This window comes from Arvicanthis niloticus, chromosome 11 (genome assembly GCF_011762505.2).
Source record: "Arvicanthis niloticus isolate mArvNil1 chromosome 11, mArvNil1.pat.X, whole genome shotgun sequence".
Taxonomy (NCBI): Eukaryota; Metazoa; Chordata; class Mammalia; order Rodentia; family Muridae; genus Arvicanthis; species Arvicanthis niloticus.
In genome coordinates this window covers 37,218,113-37,225,813 of record NC_047668.1, presented here as the reverse complement: position 1 = coordinate 37,225,813, position 7,701 = coordinate 37,218,113, and the positions used below count along the sequence as shown (strand labels likewise).

General features: G+C 44.1%; 1 long non-coding RNA gene across 1 annotated transcript; it reads left to right on the top strand.

The window, feature by feature from the left end:
* The first annotated feature begins 4,055 nt into the window (after nucleotides 1-4,055).
* LOC143443872 (uncharacterized) lies at nucleotides 4,056-6,186 on the top strand. Its single transcript, XR_013113195.1, has 3 exons — nucleotides 4,056-4,130; nucleotides 4,644-4,800; nucleotides 6,034-6,186. It is a non-coding gene; the product is annotated as an uncharacterized LOC143443872 (long non-coding RNA).
* Nucleotides 6,187-7,701: the final 1,515 nt, after the last annotated feature.

Below are 7,701 nucleotides of genomic sequence, written 5' to 3'. Positions count from 1 at the left end.
TGTATTCCCCTCTCTCTCATTTAACTCTCTCATTTACTCAATATAGCTAATTTTAATTTTATCTTCCTTGGTGTTTGTTGACATTCTTGGATATAGGAAGATTCATATTGTGTTAAACTTAGGTTGACTTTTGCTGATATTCTCTCAAACATTTGTTTTTTCATTGATCTCCTTTCTCTACCTCTAGAACCCTAGTTTGTGTGTGTGTGTGAGAGAGAGAGAGAGAGAGAGAGAGAGAGAGAGAGAGAGAGAGAGAGAGGTGTGCTTGCTCTGTGCAAGGTCTCAAAGGTTGTCTTCATTACTCCTTACTCTTTCTTGTTGTTCTGTTCCATCATCTGGGTCACACTAATTAACCTGTCTTCAAGTTTAATGATTCCTCTTCTGCCTGTTCACTTGTGTATCATAGTCATTGTACTTTCCCACTTGTAATTTCAAACAGATTCCTTGGACATAGTTTACATCTCTCTCCCTTTTAAATTTTTTTTTTGCTAAGACATAATTTTCTTGATTGTTTTAGTTCTAAGGCTATGTTTTTCTTCTGTTCTTTTAGCCCCTTGTACACAGCCCAGTCTTTATCATATCATTGTAATATATTGCGTGTTAGTCTTGAATTCTTTTCTAAATTTCTAGTGAATGAAATATGCTTCCTTGTTAGTTTGGATGGCAAGTTTTTTTTTTTTTTTTTTTTTTTTTACTGAAAGCTGGCTGTGTTGGTTCATCTTGGTTGCATATGGAGTCAACTAAGTGATATGCCTGTGGTGGGTCTGTAATGGAGAAGACTGCCCTCCACTGTCATCCAAGAGTAACAAGCATATTCCTTTCTGGAATGTTATGTTCCCTATAGTGTAGCTATAGGGAACTCTTCAGAAAAAGATTTTGCTTTTGGCCTGACCACTCTTGCTTCTTGCTGGTAAGTGCATCTGCTATGTTGTGGTGGCTGCTGCTAGTGTGATCCTCTACTGACATCAGAATCCAGCTTCTTTGGCCTTCCAGTATTGACTAAAGAACCAAGGTATGATCTGTAATCTTTTTGTGACTAATAATGTGGAAACTCTCCTTCTGAGCCTATTGCCATGTTTCACCTCTTTATGAAGTATCTGCTTGTGTTTCTGCTTATTTTCTATGCAGGTTGGTTTGGACTTTGATTTTTCTTTTTACTTTTTAAAAATCATTCTGGATAGGCCCCCTTTCAGATAAGTGGCTGGAAAATATTTCTTTCCAGTCTTCTTGGTTTTTGTGTTCTTAACAACTTTAAGTTTTCTTGTTTTTAGTTTGTACATTATGTCCAGTGTAAGATAATCTTTCATTTAGCCTTAAGTCTAAACTGTTCTGTTTGTCAAATATATACAACTTACATTTTATATTTAAGTCTTTGGTCAATTTGGAGCTAATTTCTATAGTGTCTGATGTTTGAGGCAGATGTATAATTTAGCGCGTGGATGCCCAATTGTTTCTATACTGTTTGCTGAACACCACATAGTCTGTGTTGAATTTTACTTTTGCTCCTGGGTCAAATATCAGTTGCCACCATACCTTAAAGAGCAGAAAAATAGGAAAACCCCCATTCTCTTTTCTATAAAAGAGTGAATAAGTAAGCAGGCAAACAAGAGTAAGAATCAACTTCTAGGAACTCTGGAATCTCATAGACAACTCACAGCAACAGGGAGGACCGATGTTGGTAATAAAGTCTGTGAACCTCAGCCTGAGAGCACCGCAGTGTTTTTACCCATTACTTAGTACTAGCTATGAAGAAAGCAGCCACGTTTCTAGTGAATGTTCCTAGCTGCTGCTAGTCAACAGGAATCTATTCTATAAGAGTTGTGTTTATATTTCTACTTCCTGTCACTAAAGTATCAACTCAAGGATTCACCTGTGTTTCAACTCTTCCACAAGATTGGGGGTAAGCGTCAAAGAGACATGGGACCCCAAGGAGCATATCTAGTGAGTGGGAGAGAAAGATTCAAGGGATCTCAAGAACATTATGGCCCCAGGCTAGAATAAAGGTTTTCTGTATTGATCTCAGGGTTCCACCTACTATATTAGGTCACCTGGAGGGCTGCGAAGGCTGAGGAAACTTCCATGTCAGAGAGTTAACAAATCATCCAGAATTGAGATAGATGATTTCAAGGGTGTAGGGTTAGTCTAGGCCTCAAAGGTCTAGGACTCCTTAACATGTATAACAAGACACACACACCACTAGGTCCAGGTGGGACTTGTGGGAGGTAGTCCATCCCCACCATGCTTCTGTTTAGTGCTGCTGCTGCTGCTGCTGCTTGCTCAATGGGGCAGTCCAACACGGACCATGCCTTTGTGACTAGGAACCCAGAGACCACAACAGAAGAGGGTATGAGGTGCCCAGAGGAGCCAGAAGTTCCACATTGCTCTCCATAGTGAACATGTCAGTATAGTGAGCATAGTTAGCAGGTTAGGAAGTAAGCTGAGATGGCCTTTTTCCACATTCTTTCCCCAAAGCTACCCATGAGGCATAGTCTGTGATTCTTGTCCAAAAAAAATCATTGACTGATTTTTGAATATGCAAGTAAGAAAGACACCCCACTTGCCTTATCATTTCCAACTTAGTTGCCCTGAGTGTCCATTCCTGCCTGCCCCCAATTCTTTCACTTTTATGTGTATGGAGTTCACAACTCCAGTCTTCTATGTGTGGAAATAAGGTTTGTTTGGAAATAAGGTTTGTTTTTTTTTTCTGTTTCAAAAACGGTTCCAAATATGTCTTTTTGTCTCCCCTCTTTGATAAACATTTCTGAGGTCTTGCACAGGATGGATACTAGTAATAGATCAGTGGATTTATTTTTAAATTTAAACCTTAAAAAATGTTCAAAGTAAAGAAAAAATTTGCCATTCAGTTAGAAAGCATGTTTCTGTCATAGGTTGAGTGTGAATGTCCTCCATCTCCCACCCCCGCTACCCAGGCTCGTGTGCATGAACTGTTGGTCCTTGGCTGCTGCTGCTATTTGGGAAGGTTATGGGGCCTGGAGGAGGTGGAGCCTGCAAGAAAGCCCCGTCTTTGGGCCCTCTCTCCTTCCTGACTATGGTTGAAACTTGACTAGTCTCATCACATGCCTGCCATCACACCTTCCTGTCATGATGTGCTCTTTCTGACTGTGCAGCTGAATAAGCCCTTCCTGCCCAAGTGGCTTCTTATTGGGCATCTGGTCATGACAACAAGAAAAGTAGCTCATGCAATCACCTTATCGATGCCCACAATTCCTATTTTCAGAGCACTCACCATTTTATTTCTTTTCCTACCTTTTACCTCCGTTGCCTTAAGGTAGAGTGAACACTTACTTCATCAGGTGCTTAGCACAATGTATGTACTGATAAACAAGCCTTAATTAATTAGATATTGAGGCTTCATGAATGGAATGGAAATGAGCAGATTTCTCACTGCCACATCTGGATTAAGAAGAAATGACTAAGGAACTAGAGTTAAATGGGCCAGATCCTTCAGCCTTTGTCTTTTGCTTTACTTGTTCCTTGGACATAGTGATGTTCTCTAAGACCCAGCTAATGCACAGACCAGCACCTTCCTCTGCACTTCAGGCCAGAGCATGTAAATCTGTAGGACTTCAGTTCTGGCTGCTGAGCCCCAACCATCTTGTCCGCTACACAGGAGCCCTGTAAATTGGGAGATGTGTACCCCAAATGCAGCTCAGGGAAGCTACCCAAAAGATGGGTTGGCTCAACTCTGGGTGGCAAGCCTGTAGGAGAGAAGCTGGAGGAGCCGTGCAAAGCATGCCATTTGACATCCTCTGGCACAGGGAGATAAGTCCTCTTCCTCTAGGAGAGGACGCAACCTGGGAATATTGTGATCCAGAGCTTGCTTAGCACGTTCCTGTGCAGGGGCGTATACACATCTGCTTTCTGATAGTAACGGTGATACAGAAGGCAGAGGAAATCAGCTTCGATTTTAAGTGAGGAAAAGACTCAGGAAGGTGACAGGAAGCAGGTCAGGATGCTTGCACCTCCAGACAATCACCCTGGGTGCTGTGGATGATGGGACTTTGCACACTGAGAGCTCTGTTTATGAGGAGAGAGGACACAGAACTAAAACTGAAGTCCAGAAAGATAAGTCAACAAACTGGTCTGTTCCTGAAAGAGACCTGTCTCTGGTATGTTAAAAGTGCCTCTGTGGTGCTGGGGAGATGGTTTATTCAGTAAAGGGATTGCCTTAAAAGAAGTGAGATCTGAAGTCAATCCCTTAAACCTATATAAAAATAGCTAGACATGGTGACATGTGTTTGTAATCTCAGCACTGGGGTGAGGTGATAGACAGATCCCTGGGACTCACTGACCACCCAGCCTGGCCTAGTTAGCATGCCTTGGGTCCCAGTGAAGGTCTTGTCTTAAAAGTAGGAGGATGGTGCCTGAGGAAGGACATCTGACCATATCCTCTGGATTCCATGTATGCGCGCGCACACACACACACACACACACACACACACACACACACACACAGAGAGAGAGAGAGAGAGAGAGAGAGAGAGAGAGAAACATATACACACATGCACACACATGCACACAGACACACATGTACACACACACACACACACACACACACACACACACACACAACTATATCCATCCTGAACACATATCCACAATACTATTTCTTTGGAATTCAGGCCAAGAGTCATGTCTGATTCTCCTGGAGTAGCTGAGCCTGGAACAACTTTCCCATGGTTCCAGATAGAGACTGTTATTCTAATTGGCAACATCTGGTGAAGGTAGTTTGGGACAGAGGCTGCGCAGAAATGAGAAACTGCCTCTCATGGTGACCTGGTAAGTGAGTTCTTCATGTCAGCCCTGAGGTTGTGGCCATCAGCTGGGACACACTGAGGTCTAGGTCATTCCTGGGACATGTAGCTTGCTGCAATCCTGGAAGCACCCTATTGCAGCATCCATTATAAACAATGTCAAGGTACATTTGGAAAACAAAACACAAAGCCATGGGGGTTGTTTGAGAGGACTGAGCATTGTAGGAAACTAGATAGATAGTTCACAGTGGACTCCATCTACCTTGTCTGACAGGTGTGGGTAAGTAGGTCTCTAGAAGACCTCTGGGAACCTAGCTGGGTCACAGTCACTAGAAAGAGAAGCCCTGTGTATAGGACCGGAGAATGGACGTGGAGCTGCCCTCTGAAGTTGCCATGCTGGGGCAGCCTGACCTGCTGTGGGGAAGGAAGTACATACAGTCTGTTTTCTCCCTCTGTGAGACTCTCTCCGCATGAAAAACAACTGATTTTCATTCTACCGGCTCTGGGAAATAGCCTTTGTTCCTGCTGGCCCTGGAAAAGTGGCCTTAATCCAAAGTGATTACCCACCGTGCACCAAGATTTATTCTTTGCTGATAGCCTCTCTTGCTGCCTGAGTCCTGGGCTCAAATTGCCCACAGCCTGTCACTGAGGCCATATGTCTTTCCATTCCTGCGTCGAGAATGACATTGAAGTCACTTTGTCCTCTCTGAAGCTTTTGTGTGTGCATGCACGTGTGGTATCGACCTCTTTGGTGGGTTCTAGCAGTTAAAAGAAGCCATAAAAATCTCAGGAGTTCAAATGAAACCCAGAACAAAAGGCCAGTTCCTACTGGGCTTGCAGAACCTTGTGTCTCTTCCTTCTGCCTTGTGCAGCTTTGGGGCCGCTTCGGTGTCAGTCTTTTGGGACATAACATCTGCTAAGATCCCTGAGGAATGTCCAGGAAAGGACTCGAGCTGCGGGTGACTGTCTGTTGTCTGTATTGGCAGCTCAGAGAGAACCGTGCGCAGGGGCTTATGATTTTGTTGCTTCAGTCATTGTTACAGGAGAGAATTCCATGTGACTCCTGTACCACTCTTGGCTCGGGCAATTGGCTGATGGTCTTGAGTCCAGGGTCTGGAGGAAAGCCCCTTCCTCCACTATGTTTGCTTCTTGTCCCCTAGAGTCAGTGCAGGTGGCTGTTCAGAGCAAGATCAGGTCAGCTGTCTGCCCTCACTTTTTCCTGTCCCTCCTGTCATTTTGCTTCCTTTGTGCTGTGCAGAAAGCAGGAAGCAGGCGACCAGGTTTCACTGATGCCATCAAGTGACAGAAGACACAGGCAGCTGGAGCATTGAGACCGTCTTTGGCCTCCCTCTCCTTGACATGTGGCTTTGGCTGTTTTGTACTTTATATAAAAAAAATAAATATAAAATAAAATTTCAAATTAACTGCAGTTTAGCTCTGTCTCAGATTTTAATTGCTTGGAATTAGCGCTTGATTTGCATAGCACTTGATTCGCCAATTACCCGTGACCATGGGGTAATCTGTGCTAAAACTCGGGACAGTTTCTGATTGCGTTCCATCAGAGAAGGGGCAGGATTGCCCATGAGCCTGGGATGGAAAATCCCCAAACCGGCTGTGACTTAATGCCTCCACGTGCATGTCTCCCATGCTTTTGTTTACGCATGCTCATGCTGCACCTTCTGGAAGTTCATTTTCCAGAAAGGAAGGCCAAAAGAAGGGGAGCTGCCTGGTGTACAACTAAACACTTCCCAGAGCCCCTCAACCTATCACATTATTTTATAGCTCAAGGTCATGGCTGAGCACTGACTCAATGTGATGCCAGCTGTCTAGTAGCATACATTCTGGGGTGTGTGTGGCTATTCTTCAAAATGTGAAGGCGCCTGAATCAGGATCCAGTGTACTAGTGTTCTGTGAGGTGAGACGTTTGCATGTAGTGTCTGGGATAGTTTGTTTCAGCCCTTATCTTAATATAATTAATTATCTGGGCAGAGCTGCTCAGTGAGGAATTGTTTAAGTATAGCTGACTATGGGTCTGTCTTTGAGGAACTCTCTTGATTATGTTCATTGAATGTGAAGACCCACCCATTGTGGGCAGCACCATTCCCTATGTTTGGGTCCTGGACTACATGAAATGAAGAACACCAAGCTGAGCACCAGTAAGCATTCATGCTTTCTGTTCTTCACTGTGGATGTGGCCAGGTGCTTCAGGTTCCTGCCTTGACTTCCCTGTCATGATGGACTGTAACCTGGAATTATGGAACTAACAGAACCATTTTCTCTCTTAAGTTGCTTTGGTCAGGATATTTTTTCACAATAGAAAAGAAGTCAGGGCTTACCCATCTAGCCAGCAGAGATCCAGGATGCCAATATACGCCATCAGGTCCTACAACTGAGAGCGTGGGCTTGACACTTGAGTATAATTTGGGCTTCTTATCAGTGGTTCTAAAGTGAGCTATCTTAGGATTGTCTCTAATTTAGAAGTTTGAAGCCACTTAGAGCCTGGAGTTATGATGGTCTGAAGGTCTGTTCCCAAGGACTTTCTCCATTGCTGTTTCTGGGACCCAGGGGATCAATCTTGGCAGAGCTGGGTCTTATATCTTTCTGACACACTAGATGACGAGTGAAGACATTGAGAGGCTGTGATCGGTGGGTTATGACTCTCTGAAGAGGAGGTTGGGTATCTGTTGAGCACTTGTAGTACCATTTTGAGAGGGGCAATATGTAGGTTACTGGGGTCATGTCTTTGAAGGCTCTCTTGTCTCTGACCACTTCCTGCCGCTCTGCCTCTGTTTCCTGGTTGTCATGAGGTGAGTAGCTCTGATCTACCATGCTGCTCTGCTCTCTGTGATGTTGATGTTTGGCCTTGCCCTAGTCCACAGCAATGGGACAAGCACTCATGGATGGAAAGTGCTGAAACAGTGAGCCA